The 10,330-nt window shown below is 37.1% G+C and overlaps 1 non-coding gene across 1 annotated transcript; it reads left to right on the top strand.

Annotated features, from left to right (window-relative positions):
* Positions 1-226: 226 nt before the first annotated feature.
* LOC120596801 (5S ribosomal RNA) lies at positions 227-345 on the top strand. Its single transcript, XR_005651235.1, has one exon. It is a non-coding gene; the product is annotated as a 5S ribosomal RNA (ribosomal RNA).
* The last annotated feature ends 9,985 nt before the right edge of the window (positions 346-10,330 follow it).

Genomic DNA, 10,330 nt, shown 5'->3' with positions numbered 1-10,330 from the left:
CACCTCATCTAAACCTAATTACTCCCCCAAAGCCTCCCGTCCATCACATTGAGGATTAGGGCTTCAACATATAAATTTGGTGAGGATGGGGTGGAGACACAATCAGCCCATAATAAGCAGTAAGCCCTAGAGTGAGCCCTGTTCTACAGATAAGGAAACTGAGGTGCAGAGAAGTGTGGTGCTTTGTCCATGCTCTCGCAGTTGCAGAATTAAGATTTGAATCCAAGTCTTCAGCCATGCCACCCTGAACGTGCCCAATCCCATCTGATCTTGGAAGCTAAGCAGGGTCGGGCCTGGTTAGTACTTGGATGGGAGACCACCTAGGAAGACCAGGTGCTGTAGGCAAAAAAAAAAAAAAAAGGTTTGAATTCGGTGATCTGGCTCACTGATTATACTATATTGTCTCTCAAAGGCTAGTATTCAGAATATATAAAGAGCTCCTACAAATAAACAACAGCTAACTCAATAGACAATGGGCAAAAGACACGAATGAATAAGCAATTGTAGAATCAGTGGCCAATAAGCATATGAAATGCTAATTAAGACCATTTAAAATAGCATCATACTCACTAGATTAGGAAGAAAGTTAAGAAGTCCGAGAATGCCAAACATTGGCAGGAACATGGAACAACAGCGCTGACAGAGAGGTGTAACTTGGTACAAACGCCTTGAAAGACAACTTGACATTACTCAGTCAGTGCCTCCCTACCCCACGACCCAGCTATTCCGCTCCCAGGTAAATGCATGCTAGAGAAATGCATGCACGTGTGTCCCAGGAGACACATGCAAAAACATTCATAGCAGCACAGTTCGTAACAGCAAAAACCTGAAAACAATGAAAATATCCATTGTCAGCTAAATGAGAAAATTGCGTTATTCATACAAGGAAAGATGACACAGAACTCAAAATAGGAGGGAATGCAGCTGCGACCTGGGAGACTCTCAGAAACATAATGTTGAGTGAAAAAACAAGCCTCAGAAGAATATCCATGATACTTTTTAAAAAGTATTTATCGTTGCAGATTTAAAACATAAACGAAAGGAGACAGAATGTTGTAATGAACACCGACACCCCCATCACCCAGTTTCAGCAATTAACTCAGGCAAATCCTACCCCACCCTCTTATACCATTTTGCAGTAAATCCCAGACGTCATTTAATTTCCTCAGTAAACATTTCAATATATTTCTCTAAAAATATAAAAATTCTTAAAAAAAAAAACCAAAATCCAAGAAAATTATCCATATACAATAATTCTTTAAAATCATCAAATATTCACTTGGTATCCGCATTATGAATGATGTTATAAAATTGTTAGTAATTTATTTGAGTTAGAGTCAAAAAAAGATGAATTCACAGCAATCGATTGACGTGTCTCAAATCTCTTTTAATCTATAGAGTTGTTTTTTTTTTAAGCTCTTTTCTTTTCCTTATAATTTTTTGTCAAAGACCCAGATCATTTGTCCTGGAGAGTTTCCCACACACTGGATCTGGGCGATGCACCCCCTAGTAGCATTTAGCATGTGCATCTGTCTCCTGTCATCCTTGTAAATTGGGCATCGGGTCCAGAAGCTTCTTCAGTTGCAGGCTCAGTTATTTGGAAAGATGACTTCCTAGAAGGTGCTTGGCTTTTCCGTCTGGTCGTCTCCACATCTGTGATGTTAGCAGTAGGTGCTCACTGCCTATACCCACTGACAGAAGATGGGGATGGAAAAAGGTGATGTTCTAATTCCAGTGTTTCGTCTTCATGTCGTAGCTGGAATGTAAAGGGACACTTCCTCTCATCTGCTGTTTAGTTGCTCTGAAGTATAGTTCATAAAAGAAAGACAAGATCCTTCATTGACCTTTTCCCCTTATTTACCACTTTGCAGAGCAAATCTTGTTTATTCAGTATCTGTGTATGTGTCAGAATTCTTTTTGAGCTCTTTCATTGCAATTAATTACCTGGTAGTGAGGTTGTGTGTGGGGGAAAACCTACCTTCAATTCTTGGCAGTTATTCTTCCAAAAAGAACTGATACCTGAACATGACTAAATTATCCATCAAAAGGCCAGTGTTCTGGAGAATGAAGGTGATGCAGAAGGAGGCAGGGCTGAGACCTGACCAGCCTAGACAAGTTAGAGACAAAGCAGTTGTTGATGATTAATAGCAAGCAGAGACTCAAATGGGTTCACAACCTGTTCTGTAAGTTTGATGCAGTTTCAGCAGGCTAGCTTTCTAGGCTCTCTGAACCCTATCATAAAAGGTGCATTTGAAGTGAACTTGACCGCATTCTTGAGGACCATATTCAGTTAGCCTTACAGCTAGCATAAGCGACCACAATCCTTCTAGTAGTATTGACCGAAGGGTCATTTAGGACTCATGTCTCAGGTGCCATTCCCGATGGTGGATGGTGAAGGTTTAGTAGATTCTTAGACGCTGTCCAAACAAGGGTGGAAAGTGAGATATTTTAGCCAACGGTGCATGCTACCAATTTCACCAACAACAGCCCATTTTTAACACACACAATGCTAATTATTAAGAGGCCATATAATACACAAATGGAAGCCCAATTCTAACATTCGTCATGGTAATTAACAAAGTCTCTGGTGTTTCTTGGCATCAAAGCCCTTGTAGTGATTGCCTATTTGACTTTTGATCAGATGCTGGCTGATTATTCTGGAAGTGTGTATTCCAGCTCTGGCCAACTGATGGCCCCTAGAGTGTCACTTAAATGACACATATATTTATATCACTTAATGTCTTAGGTTGAGTTCCTTAAAAAGAGACCATGAGACAGAGAGCTGTATGTAGCAGGATCATTGGGGAGTGGCCTCAGGAGATATCCCCAAAAGGAAATGAGGGGGACAGGACTGGACAGAGAAGAAAGCTGACACACAACCTGCTTGGAAGAAGGCCTCAGATAATGCTATGGAGAGCTCTGGAGCTTAGGTGCCGCTCAGAGTTGTCGCATATTGAGGCAAGGGGACCAGGCCTTTGTATCCCAGGACCCTCTGTCATCGGCATGGGCAGAATGACAGGTGATACAGTTCCCTATGACGGGGGCATTCCCCAGCAAGGGATGCAGCTGTAAGATGTGAACTGCCCGAAGCCCCAGCATTTCCTAATTCTGTCCATTAAGAGGGCCTGTCTGGGGAACTTTTCTGTAAGTATGTGATTGTTTCCAAAGCAGAACAAATATCTTACAGTGATTGCTCTGATTATTAAAAAATGATTCTGCAGACTGGGCTAGCCTTTGTCTCCTCCATGCTGCTTTGGTGGCCTCATAGAGGCCCCAAATACTGGGACAGGAGGGGCAAAGAATAATGATAAAACCCTAAACTGTATTAACAAAAACTGGAATGAGTTACTGAGAAGAAAGAATACTTATATTATTTCCCTCATATTACATGGGAAGAGTTAAGTGATAACATTAAATTCTTGACATTGATAATTAAGTAACCATAGGTTCAAGTATGGGCTTTAAGAAATCTATCGTTAATCACCAATAGAATAAGAATAGGACATACAACTTTCAAGTCAGTGGAATAACTTAAGAAGAAAATAGAATTCATTTGGCAAAGGTCAAAAAACAAAGAAGTAAAAATAGAATTCATTTGGCAAAGGTCAAAAAAACAAAGAAAAATGCAGGGAATCAAAAGAAGTAAAAACAGAAAGCGTGAAACAGTGACCTAAGGAAAGCCAAGTGTATCGTTTATAACAAAATTATAACATCGATTTATACAAATGTGTAAAAGTTACCAGGGTAAGTCAACAAACAAAATTATATTGTAGGAATCGTTGCACAACCCAGTGAATATGCTGGAAAAACACTGACTCAGACACTTTATATGAGTGACCTGTATGGTGTGTGAACCATATCTCAATAAAGCTGTTACTTAAAAAATCGAATGAGATTGGAATCGAGAGGAAGAAGAGTTGAAACATTCATTCCAAAGTGTCTCTGAAGAAAAAGTCAATAAGTAGGATTTATCCTACTAGATATCAACATGTGTTATAAAACTAAAATAAGTAGCCTTACAGGAACATAAACAGAACAAAGGAAGAGAAGAGAGAACCTAAAAATACACTCCGTCATATTTAAGAATTTGCTGTCTACTTAAGGTGTCAACTCGCATCAATGACGCAGTGACCGACAAGTTGTTCAGTTAACGCTTTGAAAAAACATAGCAATTTTAGATGGAATGAAGAATGAAATTTAAAATTTACAAAGAACTGAAAATATCTTATCTCAGAGTTGAAAAAAATTTATAAGCATAATAACGATGTATGCGATTGCGAGGGAAAAATCAGTAAATCTGACTATGAAGAAAATTAAAAGTTTCCGTGCATCAGAAAAACATTGAAGCAATGTTTAAAAGCAAGTGACATAGGAAATGGGGAAGTATGTGCAACATACTTGCGACATACGTGACAGAAAAGAGTTTAGTGTCCTTCATTAATAAATTAAGAATTCTGAAAAACGAATACTCAAAACTCCATAATAATAAAATAGACACACAAAATCAATAAAATTGACAAATTAAAATGTGAAAAAGAAACACATCCATAAAAACACATTAACAAAAATTTCAAAATAAAACAACTGTGAGATATCTTTGGCTATAATATTCAAAATTGGCAGGGTTCTCCAGGGAAACAGAACCAATTGGAGATGGAGATATACACATATTTTTTCTTTTAATTTTTTTTAAATAGAAATTGGCTTGTGCAGTTATGGAGGCCAAGAAGTCCCACAATCTGCTTGCCGTCTGCAAGCTGGAGGACCATGAAAGCCTGCAGTGTAATTCAGTCTGAGGTTGAATACCTAAGAACCAGGGGAGCAAATTGCAATTTCCAGTCCAAGGCTGAAGGCCTGAGAAGAGTGGTGGCGACTCTGTATAAGTCCCAGAGTCCCACGTGCCAGAAGCCAGGAGCTCCGACGCCCTGAGGATAGATGTCCCAGCTCAAGAAGAGAGAGGATTCCTCCTTCCTGTGCCCTTTTGTTTTATTTGGGCCTCTAAGGACTAGTTAATTTCAACCCACATGGGTGGGGGTAGATCTTCTTCACTCAGTCTACTGATTCTAGCCCTAATCTCTTCTAGAACACTCTCACAGACACACCCAGAAATAACATTTCACCAGCTATCTGGGCACCCTTCAGTCCAGTCAAGTCGACACATGACCATCCCAGCAAATTCATCTTTTAGGTGACTGCAACTTCTCTGACAGGTTGACTATAATTTATGAAAACTTTTGAGCCTCAACCATCCAGGTAAGCCAGTCTCAGAATCCTAATTTCAGAAACTGTGTTAGATAATCGTGTTGTTTCATGATGCTAAGTTACAGTGTTATCTGTTATTTGTTAGGGTGTTATTGTCACAGCAATACATAACTAATACATTTTCAGACCAGATAAGAAAGCAAGATTCACGCTATCTACCAAAGACACAATTTAGATCTAAAGAGACAATATGTTGAAAGAAAAAATATATACAACGCAAACAGCAAACATAAGAGAGTTAGAAGGACAATATTAATATCAGACACAATAGATGTTAAAAGAAAATTTACTAGAGACAAAGTGGGACATTTCATAATAAAACGGTCATCACATCACATACATATAGCAAGTATAAACATATACTATAACAAAGCCCCAAAATACGTAACAGAATTAAAAGGACAAATAGAAAATTAACAGTTATAATTGTAGATTGCAATACACCTATTTCAGTAATTGACAGAACAAACCAATAGAAAGTAGTAAGGATATAGAAGACATAACACTGTCGATCAGTTTGACTTAAAACTCCACCTTCACGAACGCAGAATGTACATTATTTTCATGCACACTTAGAAAATTCTCAAGTAGATCATTTGCAAGGCCGTAATATAAGTCCCCATATCTTTATACAAATCAAAATCATACAAAGTATGTTCTCTAACCATAATGGAATTAAACTAGAATCTACCTCATAAAAAGAAATTTAGGAGTCTCAATTTGGCATGTTAAGTTAAGCGTGCACCAATCACATGACCCAGCAACTCGGCTCCTGGGTATGTACCCAAAAAAAATCAAAACACGTCCACACAGCGACTTGTTCATACCGTCCTATTTGTGATTGTGTGGATAACACACACGTTAATGTATTAAGCACGATTATTTCAAGGTGGTCAAATTGTGGGTGATTTTAAATTTCTTACTCAAAATCCTGCTATAAGTATGCAGACATTTTATAATCTGAATGGAGATTATGAAATAAGGTAAAAAGCTATTGGCCAACATAGGTCCCAGGACACTCGCTCAGTATTGTTTGGATGTAGTGGATGATATGGCACCACCAGACACCCAGGAGGGGCTTAAGTGACGTTCATTGTGTTCCTCCTTGCGATGGAGCATTCAGCTGCCAGCAAAGTGAGTGAAGTTGGACGCATAAACGTTGCTAAGTGACAAAAATGAGGTCACTGGGTGGAGAACGCTACTGTTTATGCAAGGAGGGAAAAGAAATCGCCTATGCATGTGTTTACAGGAGCATAAAAGATCTTTTGAAAGATACATAAGACATGAGTAACAGCAGTTTCTTCCCCAAAAGGATATATTTATATTTACATATAATTTTCCTAATTTTTAAGTTGTGATAAAATACACGTAACACAAAATTTACCATCTTAACCATCTTTACGTGTACAGATCAGTGGTACTAAGTACATTCATAATGTCCAACCATTGCCACCGTCCACCCCCAGAATTCTTTCCATCTTGTAAAACTGAAATTCTATGCCCCATTAAATAATAACTCTCCAGTCCCTCTGTCTCCCAGACCCTGGCATCCAACATGCTACTTTCTGTCACTGTGATTTTGACTACTCTAAGTACCTCTAAGGGGAGTCACACAGTATTTGTCTTTTTGTGACTGGCTTTTTTCACTTAGCACAATGTCTGTAAGATTTTTTCATGTTGCAGCCTGACTGAGAATTTCCTTCCTTTTGAAAGCTGAATAAAATTCCATCATTTGTATATAACACATTTTGCTCATCCACTTATTTGTTGATAGACACTGGGTTGCTTCCACATTTTAGCCATTATGAATAATGCTGCTGTGAACACGGGCGTATGAATATTTCTTTAAGACTCTGCTTTCAATTCTTTTGGGAAATATACCCAGAAATGAATTTGTTGGATCACACAGTAATTCTGTTTAATTTTTGAGGAATCACCATACTGTTTTTCACAGCAACTACGCCATTTTACATTCTCAAAAACAGTCAACATACAACTGATTTTTGTATGTTGACTGAACTTTGCTATATCCATATCCTCTTCAACACTTGTTTTTTTCTATTTTCTCTTTTTTTGATAGTAGCCATCCTAATGGGCGGGATGTGGTATCTCATAGTTTTGATTTTTATTTCCCTAATCATTAGTGATCTTGATCTGTGATATAGCATTTTTTAACGTGCTTATTGGCCATTTGTATATCTTCTTTGAAGAAATATCTGTTTTAGCTCTTTACCCATTTGTGAATATTGTTGTTGAGTTGTAAGAGTTCGCTATATATTCTGGATATTAATCCACTATCAGATATACGATTTGAAAATATTTTCTCCCATTTTGTGCGTTGCCTTTTTGCTCTATGGGTAGTGTCTTTTGATGCACAAAAAATTTTAATTTTCATGAAGTCCAATTTGTGTAGTTTTTCTTTTGTTGCTTGTGTCTTGCTGTCAAATACAAGAAATCACTTTCAAGTCCAAAGTCGTGAGGATATTGTCTTATGTTTTCTTCCAATAATTTTATAGTTTTACCTCTTATATTTAGCTCTTTGACACACTTTTGGATTTAGTTTTGTATATGGCGTTAAGTAAGGGTCCAACTTCATTCTTTTGCATGTGGATATCTAGTCATCTCAGTACTATTTGTTGAAAAGATTATCTTTTTGCTCATTGAATGATCTTGGAATCCTTATCAAAAATCATTTGGCCGTACATGTGAGGGTTGTTCCAGGCTCTTCATTCTATTCCATTGGTCTATATAGCCGTCTTTATGCCAGTACCCATTGCTTTGATTACTGTGGCTTTATAGTAAGTTTCAAAATCAGAAAGTGTGAGTCCTCCAGCTTTGTTCTTTAAAAAAAAAAAAAAATTATTTATTTAAATTAGTTTCAAGTATACAGTACATTGGTTAGACATCTATATTGTTCATAAAACAATCCCCCTAATTGCTCCCTCCCTCCCCTGGCCCTCCATCTAGCCATCATATTAATGCTAACCGCATTCCCTCTGCCGTGCTCCCTAATCCCCATGCCCAACTATCAACTACTAATTAGTACTTCTTTAACCCTTCACTCCATTCCTCCAGTCCCCCCAACCCCGCTCCCCTCTGTCCGTCACCAAATTGTCCAATATATTTGTGAGTCTGTTTTTTATTAGTTTGTTCTTTTTGTTTCTTAGATACTGCATATAAGTGAAATAATATGATATTTATCTTCCTCTGTCTGATTTATTTCACTCAGCGTAATAACCTCTAGGTCCACCCATATCATTGCAAATGGTAGGATTTCATTTTTTTAATGGCTGAGTAACATTTCATTATATATATGAATCATAATTTCTATATCTAGTCATCTGTTGATGGGCATTTAGGTTGCTTCCATATCTTGGCTATTGTAAATTGTGCTGCCATGAATGTTGGAGTGCACAGATCTTTACAAATTATTGTTTTGGTTTTCTTTGGATAAATATCCCAAAGTGCAATTGCTGGGTCAAAAGGTATATCCATTTTTAATTTTTTGAGAAATCTCCATACTGTTTTCCGTAGTGGCTGTATCAATTTGCAATCCCACCAACAGTGTATGAGGGTTCCCTTTTCTCTGCATCCTCACCAACACTTGCTGTTTTTTGATTTATCGATGATAGCCATTCTGACAGGTGTGAGTTGATATCTCATTGTGGTTTTAATTTGCATTTCTCTAATGATTAGCGACCTTGAGCATCTTTTCATATGTCTGTTAGCCATCTGTATTTCCTCTTTGGAGAACTATCTGTTCAGGTCTTCTGCCCATTTTTTAATTGGATTGTTTGCTTTTTTATTGCTGAGTTGTATAAGTTCTTTCTAAATTTTGGATATTAACCCCTTATCAGATGTACCATTAGCGAATATCTTCTCCCAAATAGTCGGTTGTCTTTTTGTTTTGTTGATGGTTTCCTTTGCTGTACGAAAACTTTTTAGCTGGATGTAATCCCATTTGTTTATTTTTTCTTTTGTTTCTCTTGCCCAAGGAGATATATCTGAAAAGAAATTCCTGTTAGTAATATCAGAGAGTTTACTGCCTGTTTTCTTCTAAAAGTTTTATGGTTTCGGGTCTTACATTTAAGTCTTTAATACATTTTGAGTCTATTCTTGTACACGGTGTAGGAAGGTGGTCCAGCTTCTTCTTTTTTTGCATGTATCTGTCCAATTTTCCCAGCACCATTTATTGAAGAGACTGTCTTTACCCCATTGCATAGTCTTACCTCCTTTGTCATATATTAAGTGAGCATATAGGTGTGGATTTATTTCTGGGCTATTCTGTTTCATTGATCAATGTATTTGTTTTATGCCAGTACCATGCTGTTTTGATTACCGTAGCCTTGTAGTATAGTTTGATATCAGGTAGTGTGATACCTCCAACTTTATTCTTCTTTCTCAAGATCGCTATGGCTATTCGGGGTTTTTATGGTTCCATATAAATTTTAGGATTATTTGTTCTAGCTCTCTGAAAAATGCCATTGGCATTGAATCTATAGATTGCTTTGGGTAGTATGGCCATTTTAACAATGTTGATTCTTCCTACCCATGAACAGGGTATATGCTTCCATTTATTTGTATCTTCTTCAATTTCTTTTTCAATGACTTACAATTTTCTGAAAACAGGTCTTTTACCTTCTTGATTAATTTGATTCCCAAGTATTTTATATTTTTTTGACGCAATCGTAAATGGGATTGTTTTCTTAATTTCTCTTTCTGAAAATTCATCATTGGTGTATAAAAATGTCACTGACTACTGAATATTTATTTTGTAATTTGCTACTTCACTGAATTCGTTGATTAGTTCTAACAGTTTTTTGGCGGAATCTTTAGGGTTCTCTATATATAGTATCATGTCATCGGCAAATAATGAGAGTTTTACTTCTTTCTTTCCAATTCGGATACCCTTTATTTCTTTCTTGTCTTATTGCTGTGGTTTGTTCTTCTTTTTCAAGATTATCTATATTCAGATTCCCTTCAGATTCCATATGAATTTTAAGATGAGTTTTCCTATTTCAGCAAAACATCATTGAGATTTTGACTAGGATTGCATTTTGGATATTAA

The sequence above is a fragment of the Pteropus medius genome, unplaced genomic scaffold (assembly GCF_902729225.1).
Source record: "Pteropus medius unplaced genomic scaffold, Ma_sr-lr_union100, whole genome shotgun sequence".
Classification (NCBI taxonomy): Eukaryota; Metazoa; Chordata; class Mammalia; order Chiroptera; family Pteropodidae; genus Pteropus; species Pteropus medius.
This window is presented reverse-complemented; position numbering and strand designations above follow the sequence as displayed.